The 20,955-nt window shown below is 45.7% G+C and overlaps 1 long non-coding RNA gene across 1 annotated transcript in view; it reads left to right on the top strand.

The window, feature by feature from the left end:
• The window catches only part of LOC132683546 (uncharacterized), a 52,202-nt gene extending 31,276 nt beyond the window's left edge, over positions 1-20,926 (top strand). Inside the window, exons 2-3 of the long non-coding RNA XR_009612286.3 lie at positions 18,106-18,246; positions 20,554-20,926. This is a non-coding gene — a long non-coding RNA (uncharacterized LOC132683546). The remainder of the gene's footprint in view (positions 1-18,105; positions 18,247-20,553) is intronic.
• Positions 20,927-20,955: the final 29 nt, after the last annotated feature.

Here is a 20,955-nt window from a genome sequence, read left to right as displayed (position 1 = left end):
TTCAGGTCATGATCTCACAGTTCGAGAGTTTGAGCCCCACATTGGGCTCTGTGCTGACATCTCGGGGCCTGCCTGGGATTCTCTCTCGTCTCTCTCTGCCCCTCCTCTGCTCGCACATGCTTTTCCTTTCTCAAGATAGATAAACAAATTAAAAAAAATAATTAAATCTCATAAATAACAACTAATAGTTATAGTTACAATGGTATTTTTATATCTATTATCTCATCTGTTCTTCAACAGCCTTCTGAGATGGGTAGGTATTATTACTCCCATTTTGAAGATAAGAAAATTAAGGCACAGAGAGGGAGAACTGGCTTAGAATCACAGTGTCAGAGGTAATAGGGATCATCTGGTCACTAAATTCCCTTTTTCTTTTTTAATTTTTTTTTAACGTTTATTTATTTTTGAGACAGAGAGAGACAGAGCATGAACGGGGGAGGGTCAGAGAGAGGGAGACACAGAATCCGAAACAGGCTCCAGGCTCTGAGCTGGCAGCACAGAGCCCGACGCGGGGCCCGAACTCACAGACTGTGAGATCATGACCTGAGCCAAAGTCGGCCGCTTAACCGACTGAGCCACCCAGGCGCCCCTAACTTCCCTTTTTCAATGGAAAACCAGCTGTTGTAAAGAGACTGGTCTCTTAGTAATTGGAGCAGAGCTGGCATACCAAGGGTGGGGTTTGTTTTTGTTTTGTTTTTTTTTTGCAATTATTTAAAGGAAACTACCTGAAATCCAAGACATTGTCCATGTGATCCATGACCTAAGTTTGAATGCTTTGGGGGAAAGGGTGATGGCTGCCCTCCACTCTTGGGGTCAGGCATGGACAAGAGCCTTTACTATGTGGTCAAGTGGTTGCTGCAAGCCCATAATTACTCAGTTTAATGCAACAGAAAAGACACAGAAACTAAGAGATGGGGTTTTAACTAGGAAGAGTGGAGCATTCAGTCCACCCAGGAAGACAGAGAGAAAACAGTGGTGGCATCTGGGGAGCCTCAGCCACTACAGAGAGTTCTTGTCTCCTCCCTCTATAATCCCTGGCCTCAGAAACCTGTACCTCTGTCTGCTGGGAGCCTTCCTAGGCTTTGGTAGGAGAGGTCCTTGGCTCTGCCCATTCCCACTGCTTCACCTCATTGACCTCCTAGTGCCACCCCTTTGCAGACCCAGAGAGGCTTTCCCATCAGGCCAGGACACCATGCCAGGCACAAAAGAATAGGAGACTTGCTCTAGGGCCCTGCCCTCCAGGAACCTGTAGCTTTGAGAGGGGAGTGAAAGTCAGAGGTATACAGAATCAGGCCATGATTTCCCATGGTAGGTTCCCCCCATGATTTCTTGATAAAATGCCTGTGGTGACACAGGGTCTGGGGAAAGAGGATGAGTCCAGAGCGGGGAGTGGGATTTGTGACTGGGGAGAAGGCATTTTAGGCTGTAAGAATATCGGGGGCATGAAGAGCACCATGGTTCATCAGAGAAGTGTGTGTGTATATGTGTGTGTGTGTGTGTGTGTGAGAGAGAGAGAGAGAGAGAGAGAGAGAGAGAGAGAGAGAGAGTGTGGTGATGGAGAGGTAGACAGAGGTCAGGTCATAGAGAGCTTGTATATTCAACATCTTTGACCTTTCCATTGAAAACCGTGGGTTTGAAGGACTTTGAGGATAGGAAGCATGGGGCCATGAGGTGACATATAGAAATGCTCACTCAGTAGTGGCAGGTGGGAGGGATGGGAGTGAGAAGGGTCTGCAGGTAGAGAGAACAGGGAGGAGCCTGTCCCAGTAGTCTGGGCAGGAAATGATGAAGGTCTGGGCTCAGGGGTAGATGCTGGGGATGGGGAAGGGGGACAGGTCCCGGGACATTTCAAAATGATCAAGAGGGCAGTCAGGGAAGGTGAGGTGTCCAAAACACAGGGGTGCCCTGGGGCCAGCCGGTACTGGCTGAGTAGACTAACTGTGTCCATCTCTTCCCAACTCTGTGCTCGGGGTGCCATGTTGGGAGCTTTTAGTCAGCTACAGGAGAAGCATCAATACCACAGAAATCAAGAAAGACTGCAAATCAGGACCTTTACTTGGACCTTTTCTCCCCAGAGACTGGTTGCTAAACATCTACCAACCCACCACTGCTGAGACACCTGCAGCTTCTCCTGCTGTGGGTGGTCCAGGGCGCAGTGTCTGAGGCATTTGAGATGCGCCTTGGGCAAGGGATCGGCTTGGGTAGGTGGAGAGTAAGGAAAGGCATTTTCAGTGAACCTCACAGTGTGAGCAAAGGCCCACCTATTTCTGGAATAACACAGCATGGAGCAGGGAACTGAAGAGATTTGTGGACTATTGCTAGCCGAGTCTTGAATCAGATCTTGAATTAGAGTTGATAGATCAGATGCACAAATGAAATGTTCCTTAAAGACAGTATATGATGCAGGTTTATCATGAATTGGCCTACTTGTGCCAGAAGTTCATTTTTACAGTATTCCCTGAACCCAGTTGTAATGGTTGGTTAGTTACCTTAAGAATGACGCAGAAATTTTCCTAGATTATTATTTAGCAGGGGAGGAAACCAAGTCCAAGAGAGTGCTTCAAAGACTTTCTCAAGATCACAGCTGGTTAGTGATCCTTAACAGATAAGAACTCTGGAGTTGGAACTTGTATTAGTTATCTATAACTGCAAAACAAATTTCTCCCAAACTTAAAAAAAAAAAAAGCAGTTAAAAAATGGCTTAAGTATGGCTTGAAACAGTGAAAAACATTTCTTATCTCATAGTTTTTGTGAGTCAGGACTTCAGGCGTGACTTAGCCAGGTGGATTTGGCTTGAGGTCTGTGCTAGTCAGGGTTTTCCAGAGAAACAGGACCATGGCAAACATACACTGTATGAATATAGCACAGAATGAATAGCATAGTATATGAATAAGTGGTATATTATGAGGAATTGTCTCACACAATCATGGAAGCTAAAAAGTCCCACTATCTGCTGTCTATAGGCTGGATTCCCAGGAAGTCTGCTGGTGTAGTTCAGTCTGAGTCCAAAGGCTCGAGAACCAGGGGAGCCAATGGTATAAATCCCGGTCTGAGGACGGGAGATGAGATGTCCCCGTTGAAGCAGTGAGGCAGAGGAAAAAAAGGGATAAACTCCTCCTTCCTCTACCTTTTGTTCTGTTCAGGCCCTTAATGGATTGGATGATGCCCACCCACACTGCGGAGAGCAGTCTATTTTACTGAACTCACCAATCCAAATGCTAATCCCATCCAGAAACACTCTCATAGACATGCCTAGAAATAATGCTTAATCTGGGCATCCCAAGGCTAGTCAAATTGACACTAAAATTCACCATCACGGGTCTCTCATGAAACGTCGGTGAAGGTGTCATCTGGGGCTGCACTCAGCTGGCTGAAGTTGGGGGATCCACTTCCCCAGGGGGGCTCACTCACATGGCTGGCCCATTCATCCTGGTGCAGGCAGGAGGCTCACTTCCTTGCTGGGGCGCCTCTCGGCAGCTGCTGGAGCATCCTCATGACGCAGCAGCCAACTTCCTCCCCAGTGAGTGGTCCAGAGAGATCGAAGCAGAATCTCCAACATCTTTTATGACTTAGCTTCAGAAGTCATCATCATTTTCACAGTATCCTAGTGGTTACACAAGTGAGTCTCATTCAGTGTGGGAGAGGGCAATGCAAGAAGCAGGGATCATTGGCGACCATCTTGGATGTTGGCTACCATAGGACCCAATGCAAGAAATGAGTTAAACCCATGAGACTCTTGAAGTCCAAGGACACGGTTCTGCCATTTGGTAGGTAGGGATCCCAGTAAAGGCTCAGCTTCTTCATCTATAACGGGAACTATAATTTCTGCCTGGGTTGCCATAATGGCTTGTGATGAGGACCAAAGCAAAGAACAATACAGTTATTAGTTGCAGTGATTGGTGATTGTTCCTGCTAATTGATGGCTATTCAGCAAAGCATAGGGGGTGGGGGGGAGGGGGCAGCTGCGGTGTGGTGGGTATCAGTTTGCAGTCTAGAGTGAGGCTTTCTGGGCTCGAAACTCAGCTCCACTGCCCACCAATGGGACAGATACTGACTCCCCGTGGGCCTTGTTGCCTCACCTACTCCCAGGGGAATGACTGAGCGTACCCATTTCACAGGGTTGTTGAGAATTAAATTAGCTAATTCAGGTGAAGCATTTAGAACAGTGCCTTCGGACATTTGGTCACTGCATGATATAAATACTGACTTTGGCTACTTGGCCACAAAGTCTGAAAACATAGATTCTATTTTATCATGCATTATACTGTAGTATCAATCAATAGCATTATAATATACCATCAACCATTGATGATACATTTGCCTGTGTTTCCAGACTTGGGGGCCAACCTATAGTCTGTCCTCTGATGATGATTGCCCAGGCAGCTTACTCTGTCCTTTAGTTGTGCCTGTAATCCAGCTGGATGATCTGGGATAAGATTCTAATCTCTCTTTAAACAGGAGAAGGCCTTCATTATACTTACTAATATGGGCCCCACCTCCAAGCTTCCCCAGACGTGGCGTATTGTTAACGCGGCTCTCAAGTGTGTTGCTCACCCCAGTGGGGCCTTTTATCACAAAGCACGCAGGGAAGAACAGGTGCCCCGTGCTATTAAGTTGGTTTTGCAAACCACAATGGCCAGCCACCTAATGGCATAAAGATACGCCTTACCTCAAAGGAGGCGGGGTACCAGACATCACATGCAAAGGGTTCTGAGGGCCTTGGGAAAGGAAGAGGGCCTTGGGAAAGGAATGTCCCAGAGAGGGAAGGTTTGGAGTTGCAGAGATGTACCCCATGTTCATAAGGCTGAACATATAAAACTCTGAACCTAGAAGCTGGTCTCTTTGATGGTGGTTAACTTGTGTTATAAAATGCCTCTTTGCAAATAATTTGCCAGTTTCTGTAAATACCCGGCTCTCTGGTTTGTTTAAAACTTTTTTGTTTTGTTTTGTTTTGTTTTAATGGTTATTTCTTTATTTTGAGAGACAGAGAAAGAGCGGGGGAAGGGAGAGAGGGAGGGAGGGAGAGAATCCCAAACAGGCTCCATGCTGCCAGTGCAGGGCCTGACTTGGGGCTTGAACTCACAAACCGTGAGATCATGACCTGAACTGAAATCAAGAGTCAGAGGCTCAACCAACTGAGCCACCCAGATGCCCCTATTTTCTTTTTATAAGGATTTGAGTCACATCTTTCTGGGGAACATCTCATCACCTAGAAGGGCTTTCCCAGAACGTGTTCTTGAAACACTAATCTGTGGGATGTTCCTGGATGTTACATTAAACATGGTTTGAGTGATCAAATGAGCTCAGGCAACACTGGATTAAGCACAGTTAAACAGGTTTCCTTCTTGCAGGACTTCTCAGAACCTTTAATATGCTAATATGTCTGTCTTCTGAATTTCTGGGAGGGTGCTGAAACCTGTAGTTTTCCCCACATTTATTTGTTCATAAGCCCTTTTTATGGGAAGGGGAATATATTTCAGAGGAAGACTGCACTAGAATATAGATAAAGGAAAATGTATACCTAATAATTGAAATGTGTACTGTTTTATCTACCTGGCACATTCACTTATTTCGGGTACCGTACCCCTATTCTGAGAACTGCTCCCAGCAACATTCACATGGTTCCCATGGTTCCCATGGTTTCTTACATGTCCTCCCCCCCCTCCTCCCTGCCCCCCCCCCCCCCCCCCCCCCGGCCACAAGTGACACACCTTCTAGCTATGGAAGTGAGCCCCAGACCCCAGCTAGGCCACGAAGCCCCCTCTCTGGAATTTTTGGATTTGGGACCAATAATTCTTTCTCCGGCGTCTGAGGCTGTAAGACATAAGATGAAAGAGCTGTTAGTTGGTGCACGTTCTGCCATCTACAGAAAGCCATTCTGCAGCAAGGTTTCATCGTACTGGCAGGAGGAGAGAAAACTGTAATGGGAGATGGACAGGAGATTGACTTCTTGGGTCTGCTTGTTCTAGATTCCTCATTCCACTCCCACTTTTCTGCATTTGTCTAATCTACATCAGGACTCCTCAAATGTAATCATGCTATGGTTTGTGGACCAGTTCTGTTTCCCAAACTACGTGTTACATGTCTACAGTGAGGTAAATTCGGAAACTGAGCACTTAGGAACTTTTGTAGTAATTGGCACTGTAGAGACATCAAGTGGCATTTCATTTTTCTAGTAATTCATATTAATTTAATTTACCCAAGTATTGATCTACAATGGCTTTTCGTAATAACAACAACAATAATAAACCCAGTCCTTAAGCACAGATACTTTGAGCAATCCTGTTTTATGAGCTATTCCAGCAGGGCTGCTGCATATGGTTGTGTAGGCAGTGCACTGTACAATTCTAGCAAGTGCCATTCACATGGGTGATAAAATGAATGATTCCCCATGGCCTGAGTTGTACAGTGTACAACCTGCCCAACAGTACACACAGCCCCTTGGCTTCAGTCTCCTCCAATAAATTCTTTTTTGTTTTGCTTAAGTTAACCAGAGTCTTTTCATTGTTGTTGTTGCTTTCAAACTAAGGAAATTTAAATAGTACCTCTTCTACTGTCCCAGTGGGCTCTTTCAACTGTCTACTATATATAAGAGACCTGGTTCTGGAGTATAACTTTCCCACAGTATGATTCATCCATTTTGCTGTCTTGTCGGTTCTCATGGAAGGAAGCAGCTTAATACACACCGCTTGGGAGGATGCCCAACGTTCTTTTCCACCAAACCTGCCAGCATTTAAAGGTTCCCTTTCCTTCCACATCTGAGCCCCAGTGTAAGGAGACCTCACAATGAATTGACTGGGTAAAGGCAGGCCAGCTGGGCATTCTGAACACTGTCAGTGGGGCTGTAATATAGTTGTCTTTCTAGAACAGTTTTGTAATATCTATCAAAAGCTTTAAAAATGCCCTTTGGCCTTCTAAGAATTAGATTTCTAAGATTCTTAGAATCTTAAGGATCCAAAAGTCCATCAAATATTTATCTCTGAAGATGCCCATTGTGTTTTAATTGTGAAAACGGAAATTAGGAATAACCTGAGTATCCAATATAAAGGAGTGACTAGGTAGATAATAAAACGCTATGTAAAATATCAAATAACCTGAATACATTAAAATTATGTTTATAATGTATTAACGATATAGAAATTTATATTAGGTGAAAAATCAGAGTACAATAGAATATACAGGCAAGGGGACAATACTTAGAAAAAAACAAGACACATAGGCTAAAATGTTAATAGTGAATGTGTCTGATGAGTGAAATTTTACGATTAGTGTAAAAATATTTTTCTAAAAATTGTAAAGTTTATGTCAAGAGTATATATTACTTTGACAGTCGGGGAAAATGAAGTTAAATATTTAAAAGGGAAAAAGTGGGGTGCCTGGGTGGTTCAGTCGGTTGGGAGTCCGACTTCGGCTCAGGTCACGATCTCACAGTCTGTGAGTTCGAGCCCTGCGTCGGACTCTGTGCTGACAGCTCGGAGCCTGGAGCTTGCTTCGGATTCTGTGTCTCCCTCTCTCTCTGCCCCTCCCCTGCTCATGCTCTGTCTCTTTCTGTCTCAAAAATAAATAAAAACAATAAAAAAGAAAAAATAAATAAAAGGGAAAAAGTAAAAATAATGCAGCTGAAAGAGTATCTGGGTGGCTCAGTCAGTTAAGTGTCCAACTCCGGCTCAGGTCATGATCTCACAGTCTGTGAGTTCGAGCCTCGCATTGGGCTCTGTGCTGACAGCTTGGAGCCTGGAGCCTGCTTCGGATTCTGTGTCTCCCTCTCTCTCTACACCTCCCCCATTCGTGCTCTGTCTCTCTGTCTCTGTCTCTCTCTTTCTCAAATATAAATAAACATTAAAAAAAAATAGGGGAGCTGTTTTAGGTTGGGCCCCAAAACACAGATGGGGGTGCTGCAGGCTTCAATCTGAGTTGAGCAGCTTGACTTCCTCAGCTCCTCAAGATCATCTGGGCTGGAGGCCCTGGCCCAGATGACCTGTACACACAGCCCACCTAGCTTAGAGTGGACACTCCAATGTACTGAGTGCTTATGTCCAGCAGTTTCTGCTGGAGTAGGTAGTATTTCTGGATCCCAGCCTCGGTTCCAGGAGTTCCAGAGTGGCCCTTGGTTCCTGATCTTATCCTGTCTGGGAAAATACCGGTGACAGCAAGGAACAGGCAAAAGAGGCTGAAAAGAAGTGAAGGATGTACATTCCCCTGCCGCATCCACTCCTAGGACAAACCCACACAGATGCACGAATACTCATTCTGCCATTGTTTGCAACAGTAACCAATTGGAACAAATTGGGGGAAAAGGTGGAAAAATTGCCTGTCCATCAAAGGGATACATAAATTATAGTATTTTCATACAACGAGATACTGTATAGCATCAAAATAAATGAATTAACATGAACATAGAGGAATCCCTAGTGTTAGCAAAAAATAAAGCAAGTAGCAGTTTGATTTAATCTCTATTAATATTTATTTTAAAACCATATTTCATATAGTATTTATCTATCTAGCTTTTATTTTCTTTAAAATTTATTATCACAATCTATTAATATTATTTAGGTTTTATTAAGTTTATAGCATGATTCCAGTAAGATTAAGTTAAAAGTATGTGAAAACACCACTGATTATTTATGGATGTCTACATGTGATAAAAGGAAAAGTCACGCATGTGAATAATCAACATCAAATTCCCAAGAGTGGTTTCCCTTGGGATCAACAGAAGGGAAAAGAAATCAGGGAGTGGTACATGGAGGCTTCAAAGGTATTTTCGACGTTTTGTTTAAAAAAAAAAAAAAAAAAAAAACATCCAGGGGCGCCTGGGTGGCTCAGTCAGCTCAGCTCAGCTCAAGTCATGACCTCACAAGTTTGTGAGTTCCAGCCCCAGGTCTGGCTCTGCACAGACAGTGAGGAGCCTGCTTGGAATTCTCTCTCCCTCTCTCTCTGCCCCTACCCCACTCGTGCTCTAAATAAAAAATACATCTGAAGTAAGTATGGAAAAGAATGTTAGGATTTGACAAAGCCTGGTGGTGGGCACAAGTTATATTCTTCACTATACTCTTGTGCCTTTTGGGAAGAGTTCATTTAAAAAATAATAAAGTAACAAATAGAAAGTAGGTCACTGACGCAGGATGCTCCGAGTGAGGCAGGGGGAGGTGACCATGGAGAGACGGGCTGGGGTGCCCTGGGTTGCGATGTGGTCACACCCGCTGTGTGCCCGCGGCGGGGGGGGGGGGGGGGTGCCTGGACGCCACCCTGCGTGGTGCACACTCCCTGCCCCGCCCACCAACCCGTGTGGCACCTATTTCTCCTTCTTGTTTCCAAGTCCTATCTGGCAGCTTCGCCGCCGCGCTGCTTGCTGGGAATTGCAGGTCTCGCCAGCGAGATTCAGCTCCTGACGACCTTCGCACAGGTGTATTTCTGGCCGTGTGCACCTCCTTGGGTGGCTCCAGCCTTTGTAGTTCTGGGTCTTGTGCAAGAACAGAACAAGTTCACGCCCACCTCCTGCCAAGGGGCAAGGGAATCTCGGAGGCCTGGAGATCCTGATTATTTTATCTAACTGAGGCATTCCCAGGTATTTGGGTCTTCAGTGTTTTGGTTTCGTGTACTTATTGATCTGTCTGTCTCATCTTCTTTATTCCTCGGGACATGAGTCCAGTCCGGGTCGGTGCCAACATTCCAAGAAAATCCAAACTGGGTCTTCTCACCAGTGTTCCTGTCAGGTCTTGGAATCGGGACACCTGCTCTGGGATCCCAGCTCAGCCAGCCAGCCGCCAGATGCCTTTAGGCAAACCTTGTCACCTCTCTGGGCCTCCCTTTCTTCCTCTGGTAAATGGGGCAGGGATGCCTGCCTCACAGGGTTGGCATGATGTCACGATTGCATAATGTCTCGCTTGTCAAGGTTCCAAGCACAGCGTCTGCACAAGACACAACACATTAATTTAACTTTTCCTAAGGTCAAATTTAGCAATTAACGTTGGCGGGCCTTTCAGATTCAGATCCTTTCTTCCTTTCCACCAAGCTACTTCCCTTCTTCCTTCCTCTGTTCGCTTCTTCCCCAAACTCCCTTCCCCCAGGTTAGCTCTGGCCACTCAGGCTCGGACAAAACAGCCTAAGCCCCAGCGTCCAGCTCTGCCTAAGACTTTCCAACAGCGACTCTTGACCTTGTAGAACCTTTGAACCCCCTAGGGAGCTAAAGAAAAAAACCACCCAAGTCCCCCAAACACTCCCCCACCCCTCTTTGCCCCAGACAACAGCCTACCCCCACAGAATGTGATTCAGTTGGTCTGGGGTGGGAGCCGGTGCACCAGGCACTGTATTTTCTTTACCTCACCACACCCACCCCAGGCAGTGGATCCTAAGGTCCATTTTAAGACTAATCCCTGTAAGCACCACAACCTTCTCTTGAGCTCCTTCCCTCCTTGGGATGTTTCCCTGTCATCATAACAGTGGGAAGCAATGACCATGTGTTCATTTTTTCCATTTACCAGGTTCTTTCTTGGAAAACATCTAATAATTTACAGGTCCTTCACAGAGTACTTCCTTAACTTCGTTCGACTCGTGTGGTAGGCAGAACAGAAAACACCCCCAAGGTGCCCGGGGGAGGGGGGCAAACTGAAGTTCCCTCCGAGACCTGATACGTGCTTCTGTTCTGTCTTTCGTGGGGCCCAGCTACCGTTCTGCCCATAGGGCTCACTTTTCCTTTGCCACAGATCTGAAATAAACATCTGACGGCAGAGCCAGCTGAGTAAAGCCAACAGTGAAGAATCTGTGTTTAGGGAATGTTTCTACTTAATTTTGGCTCACGTACTCTTAAGACACTGGTGGCGTTTGCTCAGTGCTCGCTATGTGCTGGGCACTTTGCTATGTTCACTATCACATTATTTCCGCACAACTCTATGAAGCAGGCACTGTCATCCTCCTTTTACAGATGAGCAAATAGGCTTCGAGGAGTTACGTGTCTCCCTGCTTCCCCAAAATGGATCTAAGATTTGAACTCAGGCAGTCTAACTCCAGAGCCCGCATCCTTGTTTTTGATTCTTCACTGCTGTCCATCTTCCATCCCTGATCTGCCGGCTGCCTTTCTGAGCATGGAACTGGTGCGACTTGGGGGTGAGAATAAGTTAACGTCTCCGGGCTGCTCTTCCCGCTCCCCTGATGTTCCAGAGCCAATGATCATGGGCCTCATTTCACAGAAGGAAGCACATATGGGCTGTGACATCTCCAAGGCGACAGCTCAAATGACAGGAAGAAATGGGGGTGGGAGTAGTGAATTCCCAAACCCAGACCTCTAGGTCAGCACAGGGACCTCGGGGACTGTTGGCATTTTATAAATGCCTTTCATTCCTCAAAGCCTAACACAGTTTAATTTTGCAAATACACCTGGGGCGGGTGGCTGAAGAGCAATATAGACAATAGACCTGGCCTACCTCAGATTTTGCAGAAGAAGGTTGCTTGTAGTAGAAGCAAATAGTGTTAAATGATTATCTCACAGGAATTCCTACCAAGTCTGACCATCCGCCTGTGCTCCTTTCCAGCTTCCTGGGGCCACCTAAATGAATAGTTACAATGTTATATTTGAACAATAAAAGGACTTTGCAGTTCAGTTCCTCTGTGCCTGTGCGGGAGAGATATACTCTGTCAAGCTTCATTAGGAGAAAAAAAATGAGTTGGTTACACTGTAAATATTACGTTTGCTCTTTCTAAACAGGCCCGTAACTAGCAAAATGGCTAAAAATTGGAACAAAACGTGAAAAAAACACAAGCATAATCCTTGCCTTTTTTGTCTGTCTTAAAAACATTTAAAAGGCCAACCTAATTAACCAAATTGTTTTCTTTTGCTATGCACAGATGGTTTCCTTTCCAATATTCTAGAGACAGATTAATTACCTAACTAGATTTACAGGTAGACTGGGATAACACGTTTCTCCTGCCTGCCTCCTAGGGATGAAAATACCCACAAGTAGTTAATGAGGTGTACTAGGTTCAGCAGTGGGTCCCCCAAATCCATGTCTTCCTGGAACCTGGGAATGTGACCTCATTTGCAAATAGAGTCGGGGTGCCTGGGTGGCTCAGTCAGTTAGGCTTCTGACTTCAGCGTAGGTCATGATCTCACAGTTTGTGGGTTCGAGCCTCTTGTTGGGCTCTGTGCTGACAGCTCAGAGCCTGGAGCCGCTTCAGATTCTGTGTCTCCCTCTCTCTCTGCCCCTTCCCTGCTCATGCTCAGTTTGTCTCAAAAATAAATAAACACTGAAAAAAAAAAAAAAGAAAATAGTGTCTTTGCAGATGTAGTTAGTTAAGATGAGGTCACACTGGATGAGGGTGGGCCCCAAATCCAAGGACTGCTGTCCTTACAAGAAGGCCATGTGAAGACACAGCCCCACAGAGAGAAAAGGGCCCCTGATGGGGGTGCGGGTGCATGGCTGTGAGCCAGAGAGCCTGGACTCAGCAACCTCAGAAGCTGGGGGAGACAAGCGTTCTCCCCTAGAGACTTTGGGTCAGTGTGGCCCTGCTGACACCTTGTTCTTAGACTTCTAGCATATGAGAGAAAAACTATGAGAGAATCAATTTGTTGGCTTATGCCGCCCAGTTTATGGTACTTTGTTACAGCAGCCCAGCCAAAGTAAAATAAGGGAATTTGCGGTGGAATCTGGACGGACACTCCTTCTACCTTCTTCAGAGCCCCCTTGCACTGAGGACTTGATGTGGGTGGAGTGAGCTCCACACAGTCTCCCCTGTCATCACGTGGTGAGAAAAAGGAACCCAAACAGAATGTGACCGTTCTTGGAAGTCAGAATAGGCAACATCCACGAAGGCTTTTCTCTTGTTGCCTGATTACCGTATTCCCTGCTAACTCTAGGCCGAAAAAATACCACTTTTATTGGGGAAAAATGAGGCTCTTCCTAGAGAACAGAGCTGACTGAATCCAGCAGCAGTAGGAGGTCTGCTTCAGGCATGGTCAGGTATTTATGGAGTGGGAAGAAAGGACACCTGCCTGCTTCCGTGTAGGGACCCGGGCACATGAGAAGCACCCGGGGGCTTTTAAAATCCTGATGCCTTGCTCCCACCCCAGAGATTCTCATTTAGGTAGTATGGGGTGCTGCCAGGCATTAGGATTTTTTAAAGCTTCCCTGGGTGATTCTGATGTGCAGTTTGGGTTGAGAAGCACTAGTAAAAGTTACCTGGAGATTCCAGATGATTGTTTTACTGTGTGATTACTTTAAATTAAGGAAAATTAGTAAAAACATTATATATTAAAGAGAGAAAGGGGCTCCTGGGTGGCTTAGTTGGTTAAAGCATCCGACTTCGGCTCAGGTCATGACCTCACGGTTCGTGAGTTCGAGCCCCGCCTCGGGCTCTGTGCTGACAGCTCAGAGCCTGGAGCCTGCTTCGGATTCTGTGTCTCCCTCTCTCTCAGCCCCTCCCCACTTGCCCTCTCTCTCCCTCTCTCAAAAATAAATTCAAAAAAACTTTCTTAATTTAAAAAAAGAGAGAAAATAAGTGAAACAAAAAGGTGACACTTAGGATGCCATCAAACTCTGTAGTAAAGTCTTCAAATACGTGGAGAATACAACAGCTATTTTGGAAAGAATGGTCCTACAGGTGCAGCTCTGAGGTCAGTGGAGTGAGTTTGAGGCATTTTGTTTGCGGGAGCCCCCTGCACAATGCCTGGCGCAAAGACGCCTTCAAGAAACATTGGCCAATGAGGTCTGTTTAGGAAAATGAGAAAACCGTGGTTCAGACTTCCCCTGGAAGCTTCTTTTCTTCTCCAAAGAAATCTGGATCACCCAACTCATCCCCTAAAGCCTTCTTAATTCCTAAGAAGGCAAACACAGTTCTTTAAATTAAAAAGTTAATTACCATTTATTGAAGTTCCTGTCTTCATTTTAGGTGGGTTAACTGGTGATTCGGGAGAGTTGGATGCTCTCACGTGGTATGTGAGCACATCATAAACACTGACTAATCCATATATATGGTATATGGAGGCCCATTTTAAGGGACTTTAAAGTTTCAGAACTTAATTAATTATAGGAGGCTATTGTTGGATCATCTTTGTGATTTATTTGCTGCCGACTTCTTAATCAGACACACAACCTCCAGTTATTCTATTGTTATTATAAGAAAATATAACCCACTTACCATATGATTATCAGAGGGGCGCCTGGGTGGCTCAGTCGGTTAAGCGGCCGACTTCGGCTCAGGTCATGATCTCGAGGTCCGTGAGTTCAAGCCCCGCGTCGGGCTCTGTGCTGACAGCTCAGAGCCCGGAGCCTGTTTCAGATTCTGTGTCTCCCGCTCTCTGACCCTCCCCCGTTCATGCTCTGTCTCTCTCTGTCTCAAAAATAAATAAACGTTAAAAAAATAAAAAAAAAAACCAATATGATTATCAGAAATATACCTTGGTAGAGGGCAGGGATTGTTCATCGTCACATGAGCTATTAGATGCTATGTGGATAGTTTTGAGGGAGGGATGAGTGGAGGGTGGAAATACCCCCTATCCCGGAGGTGGCTGGGTTTTGAGCCTAACTTTCATGGCATAACATTACTGCTCTCATTTCTTTTTTTGTTTTTGAGTATGTATATGTGATTACACAAATACTTGTCAAGGACCAGACAAGAGAGGATCATTAGGTTTCGACTTGTCTGCCAAAGGTGATAGATCAATTGGTAGTGACTCCTTGGGCTACTGGGTTGAAAGTAATTCGGAAATCAAATCCACGTTGAAAGGGAAAGGGTAGCAAGATGGATTAGTAATTTCTTAGAGCACATGAGAGGAGGGAATGGACGCACGATGCCAGGCATTTGCTAAGATCCCCTTAGACCCGTTAAAAGTTTTTCCAAAAATTTGTTTGAGTATAGTTGACACACAGTGTTACATTAGTTTTAGGTGTAAAATGTAGTCATTCAACTTCTCTGTACATTATGCTATGCTCACCACAAGCGTGGCTACCATCTGTCACCATGGACCCTTATTACAATGTCATTGACGACATTCCCTATGCTGGACCTTTCATCCCTGTGACTTATGCATTCCATAACTGGAAGCCTGTATCTCCTACTCCCCTTCACCCATTTGCTCATCCCTCCACTCCCCTCTCCTTTGACAACGATCAGTTTGTTTTCCACAGCTTTGGGTCTATTTCTGCTTTTTGTGTGTTTCTTTGTTTTGTTTTTTAGATTCCATTATGAGCATATGAGTAAAATCATCTGGTTTTTGTTAGACTCTTTTTTTGACAGACAAGCACTCTGGGTTAGCCAGTAGGCTTTATACTAGTCATAGGAAGTGCTGTTTCTTTTCTAAACAGCTGTGTGCCCATGTTGGAAATTCAGTGTGTGGTACAGAGCCTGGGGACCTTGGGCTAGGAGTCCCAATGGAGAGATTCCCTAATAAAATGAAGCATTTAATTTCACTAAGGTCTGCACAATCCTTTCCATCTAAGGCTGAATGATTGGTATCCATTACCAATTATTCTATTTTTTTCATTCATATTAAAGAGGTTTTTTTTTTGTATGTGTGAGGTATTTGAGTACGTAGTGCAAGAGGCCACACTCTGTTTCAGAGAACAATGGTCGAGGTCCAACCTTCATGTTTAGGCTTGTGCTCAGCCGTCCTTTAGAATGCTGCACAGGACATGACCATTCTCTGTCCTGTTATTTCCCACCATTCAGCAGTGTGACGCTAATAGATTGGATGTATTCTGTGAGAAAAGAGTCAGGATGACCATCTGACTGGGGGACCTGGGAGGACGGAGATGCCATTTTGAGATGAGGGTGACTTGTACGAGGAGGGACAGATCATGAGCTCAGTTTCAGATGCCTACTAACTGTCCAAGTGGAGATGTCAGCAGCAATTGGATTTATGTGTCTGGAAATCAGAGGGGAAACATAGATCACATGTATAAATCTGGGAGTCATCAGCTTGTGGACAGAATTTAAAAGCATGGGAATGAATGAGATCACCAGGATAATAAGTGTAGATAGAGAAGGGATCCAAAGACTGAGCTTTGGGGCAACTTCAAGATAAAGAACTCCAGAAAAGAGGAGGAAGCAGCAAGGGTTGGGAAAGAGCAGGGTGTAAGGTAAGAGGAAAGCCAGCAGAGTGCCCTGGTAGCCAAGTAAAGAGCGTTGCTTTGAGGAGGAGTCATTGACTAGGTCACTACTGTGTAAAGGTCAAGCAAGGTGGAGACTGGAGAACTGGCTACTGGGTGGGGCTGTGTGGAGGTCATTTCTTTGATGGAATTCTGGGGAGGGGTGAAAGCTCAGCTGAAACGTGTTTAATAGAGAATGGGAGGGTGGGAAGTAGAAGTGTCCAGCATTACAATGTTGTTAGGAATTTTGCCATACAGAGGAAGTGATGGGGGAAAATGAGGTTGAGCACACCTTTATTTTTCAGACGGGAGAAATAATTGCACATTTGTGTGCTAGGGTCAAAGGCCCAATCAGGAGAAGGTGTTGATGATGCAGGAGAGAGAAGAAGCATGGCTGGGGTCATGTTCTTGGGTAGGCGAGAGGGAACGGGGTTGCGTGTAGGTGTGTAGGAGCTGGTCTGTGCCTGGAGAGCACGGTTCATCCGTAAGACTGGAAGATAAAAGAAAGCATGTTGATATGATGGGAAGTGCTTTTGGAAGATCTCAGCAGCTTACAGACCCTTCAGTGGCTCCCTGTTGTGCCTTATGTCAAAGAGTCCATAAAGCTCAGCCTAGGATACAAGGACTTAAAATATAAACACTCTGGCCCCAGGTTATATCTCCTTCCTCATCCACTCTTGATCCTTGTGTTTTAAGTTTATTTATTCATATTACTCATATTCATGAGAAAGAGAGAGAGAAGGGGGAGAGACAGAGAGAGAAGGGAAGAGAGAGAATCCCAAGCAGGCTCTGTGCCGATAGCTTATCAGCTGATAGCTATCGGCACAGAGCCCCATGCGGGGCTCGATCTCACAAACCATGAGGTCATGACCCAAGCTGAAATCAAGAGTCAGACACTTAGCCATCTGAACCACCCAGACGCCCCCAAATGTGGTTCTGTGCATACTCTACATACACTTCTTATTGAACTATAACATGTATACATATGCGCACACCCACAAATCACAAAGTGTATGTGTAGCTCTTTGTGTTTTCAAAGTGAACACACCTGTGCCAATAAATGGTGCCTCACTGGCCCCCTGAAACTCCGCTCCTCTCCGCTGCGATTGTCATGCAAAGGTAACCGCGATCCGGGCTTCTAACATCATGGATTACTTTTGCCTGTTTCTGAACTTCATGTAAATGGAATCAAACAGTGTGTACTCTTTCACGTCCCACTTCTTTCACCCCCCACTTCTTTCACCCGCTTTGGATTTCTGTGCCGCGTTCCCTTTGTTAGCATGTAGCAATACTTTGCTCTGCGTTCCCTTTGTTAGCATGTAGCAATACTTCGCTCGTTCCCCGTTGCTGTGTTGTATTCCGCTGTGTTGTATTCCACTTTGTGAAGAATAGCCCACAGTTACTTCCCCATCATGTTGTGGCTCGACGTTTGGTTTGTTGTTGGCTCCTGGCTCTGACAAATAGCCCCATAGTGAAGGTTCCTGCATACACTGTTGAACCCGTATACGCTTTTCTGCTGGACATGTACCCGAGAGTGAGATGCTGGGTCATAGATTGAAGTGCTACGTGTATTTTGATCCTGTTACTGTTATGAAGCACGCCCAGGAGTATAATCCTAGACACTGGAACCCCACGGTCCAAGTCTCTGAGCTCCAAGGCGTCTGAGATGATTTGTCCGGCCCCTTCATTTTCATACGAGAAGCCTGACCCTCAGGCTGGGGAAGCGACGTTTGCTAAGTCACACCGCGAGGAAGTGGGTCCGTGCTCCAGGTCTCCTCATTTGGGGGCTAACGCTGGCCAAATACCTGTTAGTGTTCACACGAGGAAACTGTCCTCTCTGACCCAGGAATGGTCACACGCCGCTCCAATTTGTATAATGAGCACTACTGTTTACGAAGTACGTGCTCACTGCCATATACCTTGTGTCATATGTTTGCACGTGTCATGTGCTTACCTTGTATTATTACCTCTAGTCCCTTTTGCACATTTATGTATTTATTTGTTTTTTCCTCTCCCTATTTTTCAGATGGAAAATGAGCTCAGAGCGGATGAGCGGCCTGCTCAGGTTTCCACAGAAGGTGGCAGAGCTAGGATTTGAACCCTGCTTGTGACTACTTGAGAGGAAAAGGGGCAAACTCCTTAGAAAGTTCTCACTGCTCCGGCACAGGTAGACCTTTCTTTACCTCACTCCCCGGGGCTCCTCCCAAGTATGGAGAGTCCAGTTTTCTATCACAGACCACGTGACTAAAAGAAGGCAATCACATTGCCATTTTTTGTCTACGGTGTGGCGCCTGGGTGGCTCAGTCGGTTAAGCATCAGACTCTTGATTTCGGCTCAGGTCATGATCTCCCAGTTTGTGGGATTGAGCCCCGTGTCAGACTCTGCACTGACGGCATGGAGCCTGCTTTGGCTTCTCTCTCTGCCCCTCCCCTGTGTACTCTCTCTCTTTCTCTAGCTCAAAAATAAATAAATAAATAAATAAACATTAAAAAAAAAAAAACCAGAAAGAAAGCAAGAAAGCAATTCAACAAGGCAAGCACGGAAAACACCTGCAGCTTTCCCTGTAGGGGCTGATACAGAATACTTCTGCTCAGAGGCATCATGATGATACTCATTTCTATTCAAAAGTTGTGGACTCTGTGAACACTTGCTCCTCAAGCTCTTCCCAGAAGTCCCTAGGACAGTGACGCTTGATGTTCGGAAATTAATTGAGCCCTGAAATTTCAGGGGAGCCAGGATGAGCTTCATTATTCTGTGAATCTTAGAGATATCCATCATCCATGGGCCCCCATCCCATATCCTGTATGCTATCTCAAAGAAGATAATAAAAGATAAGTGATCAGCATTAACATGCATTAGGCACTCACCCTGGGCTACGTGTGACTAGCTGCGCTCACGTGAATGACCTCATTCAGTCCTCCCGACAACGTTTCCAAGGAGGTGCTGTTACTATCCCCATTTTACTGATGAGGAATCGGATGCTTCCAAAGATGAGAAAACCTGCCACAGGGCGCACAGTAAGTGAATGAGCGGGGGCTTCACCTAGGGCCCCCATGGCGGCCAAGCTCTATTCTTGTTCGTGGCCCTGACGCGCAGGTGCACAAAAAGTGCTTGTTTACTGACTGACGCCTCCCCTTGATTAGGGTTTTGTTTTTTTTTTTTTAAGTCATTCATTTGGGGGTGTTCACAGTTTATCACAACCACCACAAGCTAACCCAGTGAAGCCTGTGTTCTCGAGGACAATTGTCCCCTACCTTCCACCTTGGAAAGAAGAGGGATTTTTCTTCTTATTGAGATCTCTTTAAATAATCTGCTTAAAAAAGAGATGGGTGGGGGAGGGAGAGAATCGGAGAGAGTCTGGGTGTCAGAGGGTCCTGGACATGGCGAAGTGGGCAGTACAACGCGCCTGTGGGGTTGCCTTGGCTTTTAACTGGCACATCTTCTTCGACAGACCCTCCTTCAGCTTCCTCTCCACCATCGGTGCGGTTTCGTGAAAGCAGGTGGGAGGGGTTGGTGTGTCTGTGGACTATTACTTTTAGGGATTTTGAAAAACATTGAATGATTTGCACTATTTTGGCATCACTTAGGCTGTTAGGGCTTAGCTCTTTGTTTTTCTGTTTCAATGTTATTTTATAAAAAGAACACTTAAAGTTTTAAGTGTTCCTCTCCTCCATGCCACAGATGGAAACTCAGTGCATCACCAAGTGATCCATCTCTGCGGGAATACAAATTACCTGTGCGTTTCAGCCTCTTTGCACTTTGCCTTAGCTAAAGAGCCCCTGCTAGATACATAGTATTAGCAGGTGACTCTCTGGGCCATATGCCGAAAAAGACAGATGTTTTACTTAAGTTCATTGAAAGGGAAATGTGAAAGGCACTAAAAGTCTGCTGGCCTATCTGTCTTCTCCCCAAACTCCCTCTGGCTGAGTGATCTTGTGTATGTATGGGGAAGAGAGAGAGAGAAGGAAAGAGAGAGAGATGGAGAGAGGGAGATGGGGAGAGAGAGGGGGCGGGAGTGGGAGGAGAGAGAGAGAGGTAGAACAGAGAGAAGGAGGAGGGAGGGAGAGAGAGGGAAAGAGAGAGAGAGAGGGAGAATGAGAGGGAGGGAGAAAGAGGAAGAGAGAGAGAGAGGGAGAGAAAGAAAGAAGGAGAGAGAGGTGGGGAGAGAAAGAGAGAGAGGGAGAGAGAAAAAGAGAGGGAGAGAAGGAGAGAGAGGGAGAGGAGATGGGGGAAACTTGGGCTGTACTGGGACTTTCTGTTCCAAGGTGGGCTATAACACCAGCCAAGAACTTCCAGTCTTCTAAAATTCCCTCTGACTCTCACCTGAAATGTTAGAGGTGGGAGAAGTAGGAAAGATGCTGACTAAACCATTTTCCAAAGCCATGTTCAAAGAGAATAAGCTTGGGAACAGACACCGGACTCTTTGTTGTTGTTGTTCGTCTTAATTGTCTTGTGCTTCTTTTCCCTCTAAAAGCCTCACTTTACCACAAGGGACATGAATATCAATCAACCTGGTAACGGAGTAAGTACCCTCAGATGGCAACTAGGAACCAGCTCACCGATTAACTGTGTCACCTGTCTGTGTGTTGGTGTTCACCCACGTCAAAGCTATCTGTACAGTGCCAAGAACGATTCGGATTTGAGAGATGAATATTGTCAGCGTTTGGTGTGTGTTGGGAGGAGACTAGCTGTTGCAACATCACGGATGATTGTCATCCCCACCGTGATCCTGTAGAAATTTTGCGACAGAGATGTTCAACCGAGAAACTGTTCTCCATTTTCCTGAGTGCACAGTGGAGATGTTAAGTACTTCAGTTACTGCTCTGATTAAAATCTAAACGGCTATCACTTTCAGAGAAATGTCCAAATTTCTTTA

The sequence above is a fragment of the Panthera onca genome, chromosome C2, assembly GCF_046562875.1.
Source record: "Panthera onca isolate mPanOnc1 chromosome C2, mPanOnc1 haplotype 2, whole genome shotgun sequence".
Lineage (NCBI taxonomy): Eukaryota > Metazoa > Chordata > Mammalia > Carnivora > Felidae > Panthera > Panthera onca.
The sequence above is the reverse complement of the archived record's forward strand: the minus strand, read 5'-3'. Positions and strand labels throughout refer to the sequence as shown.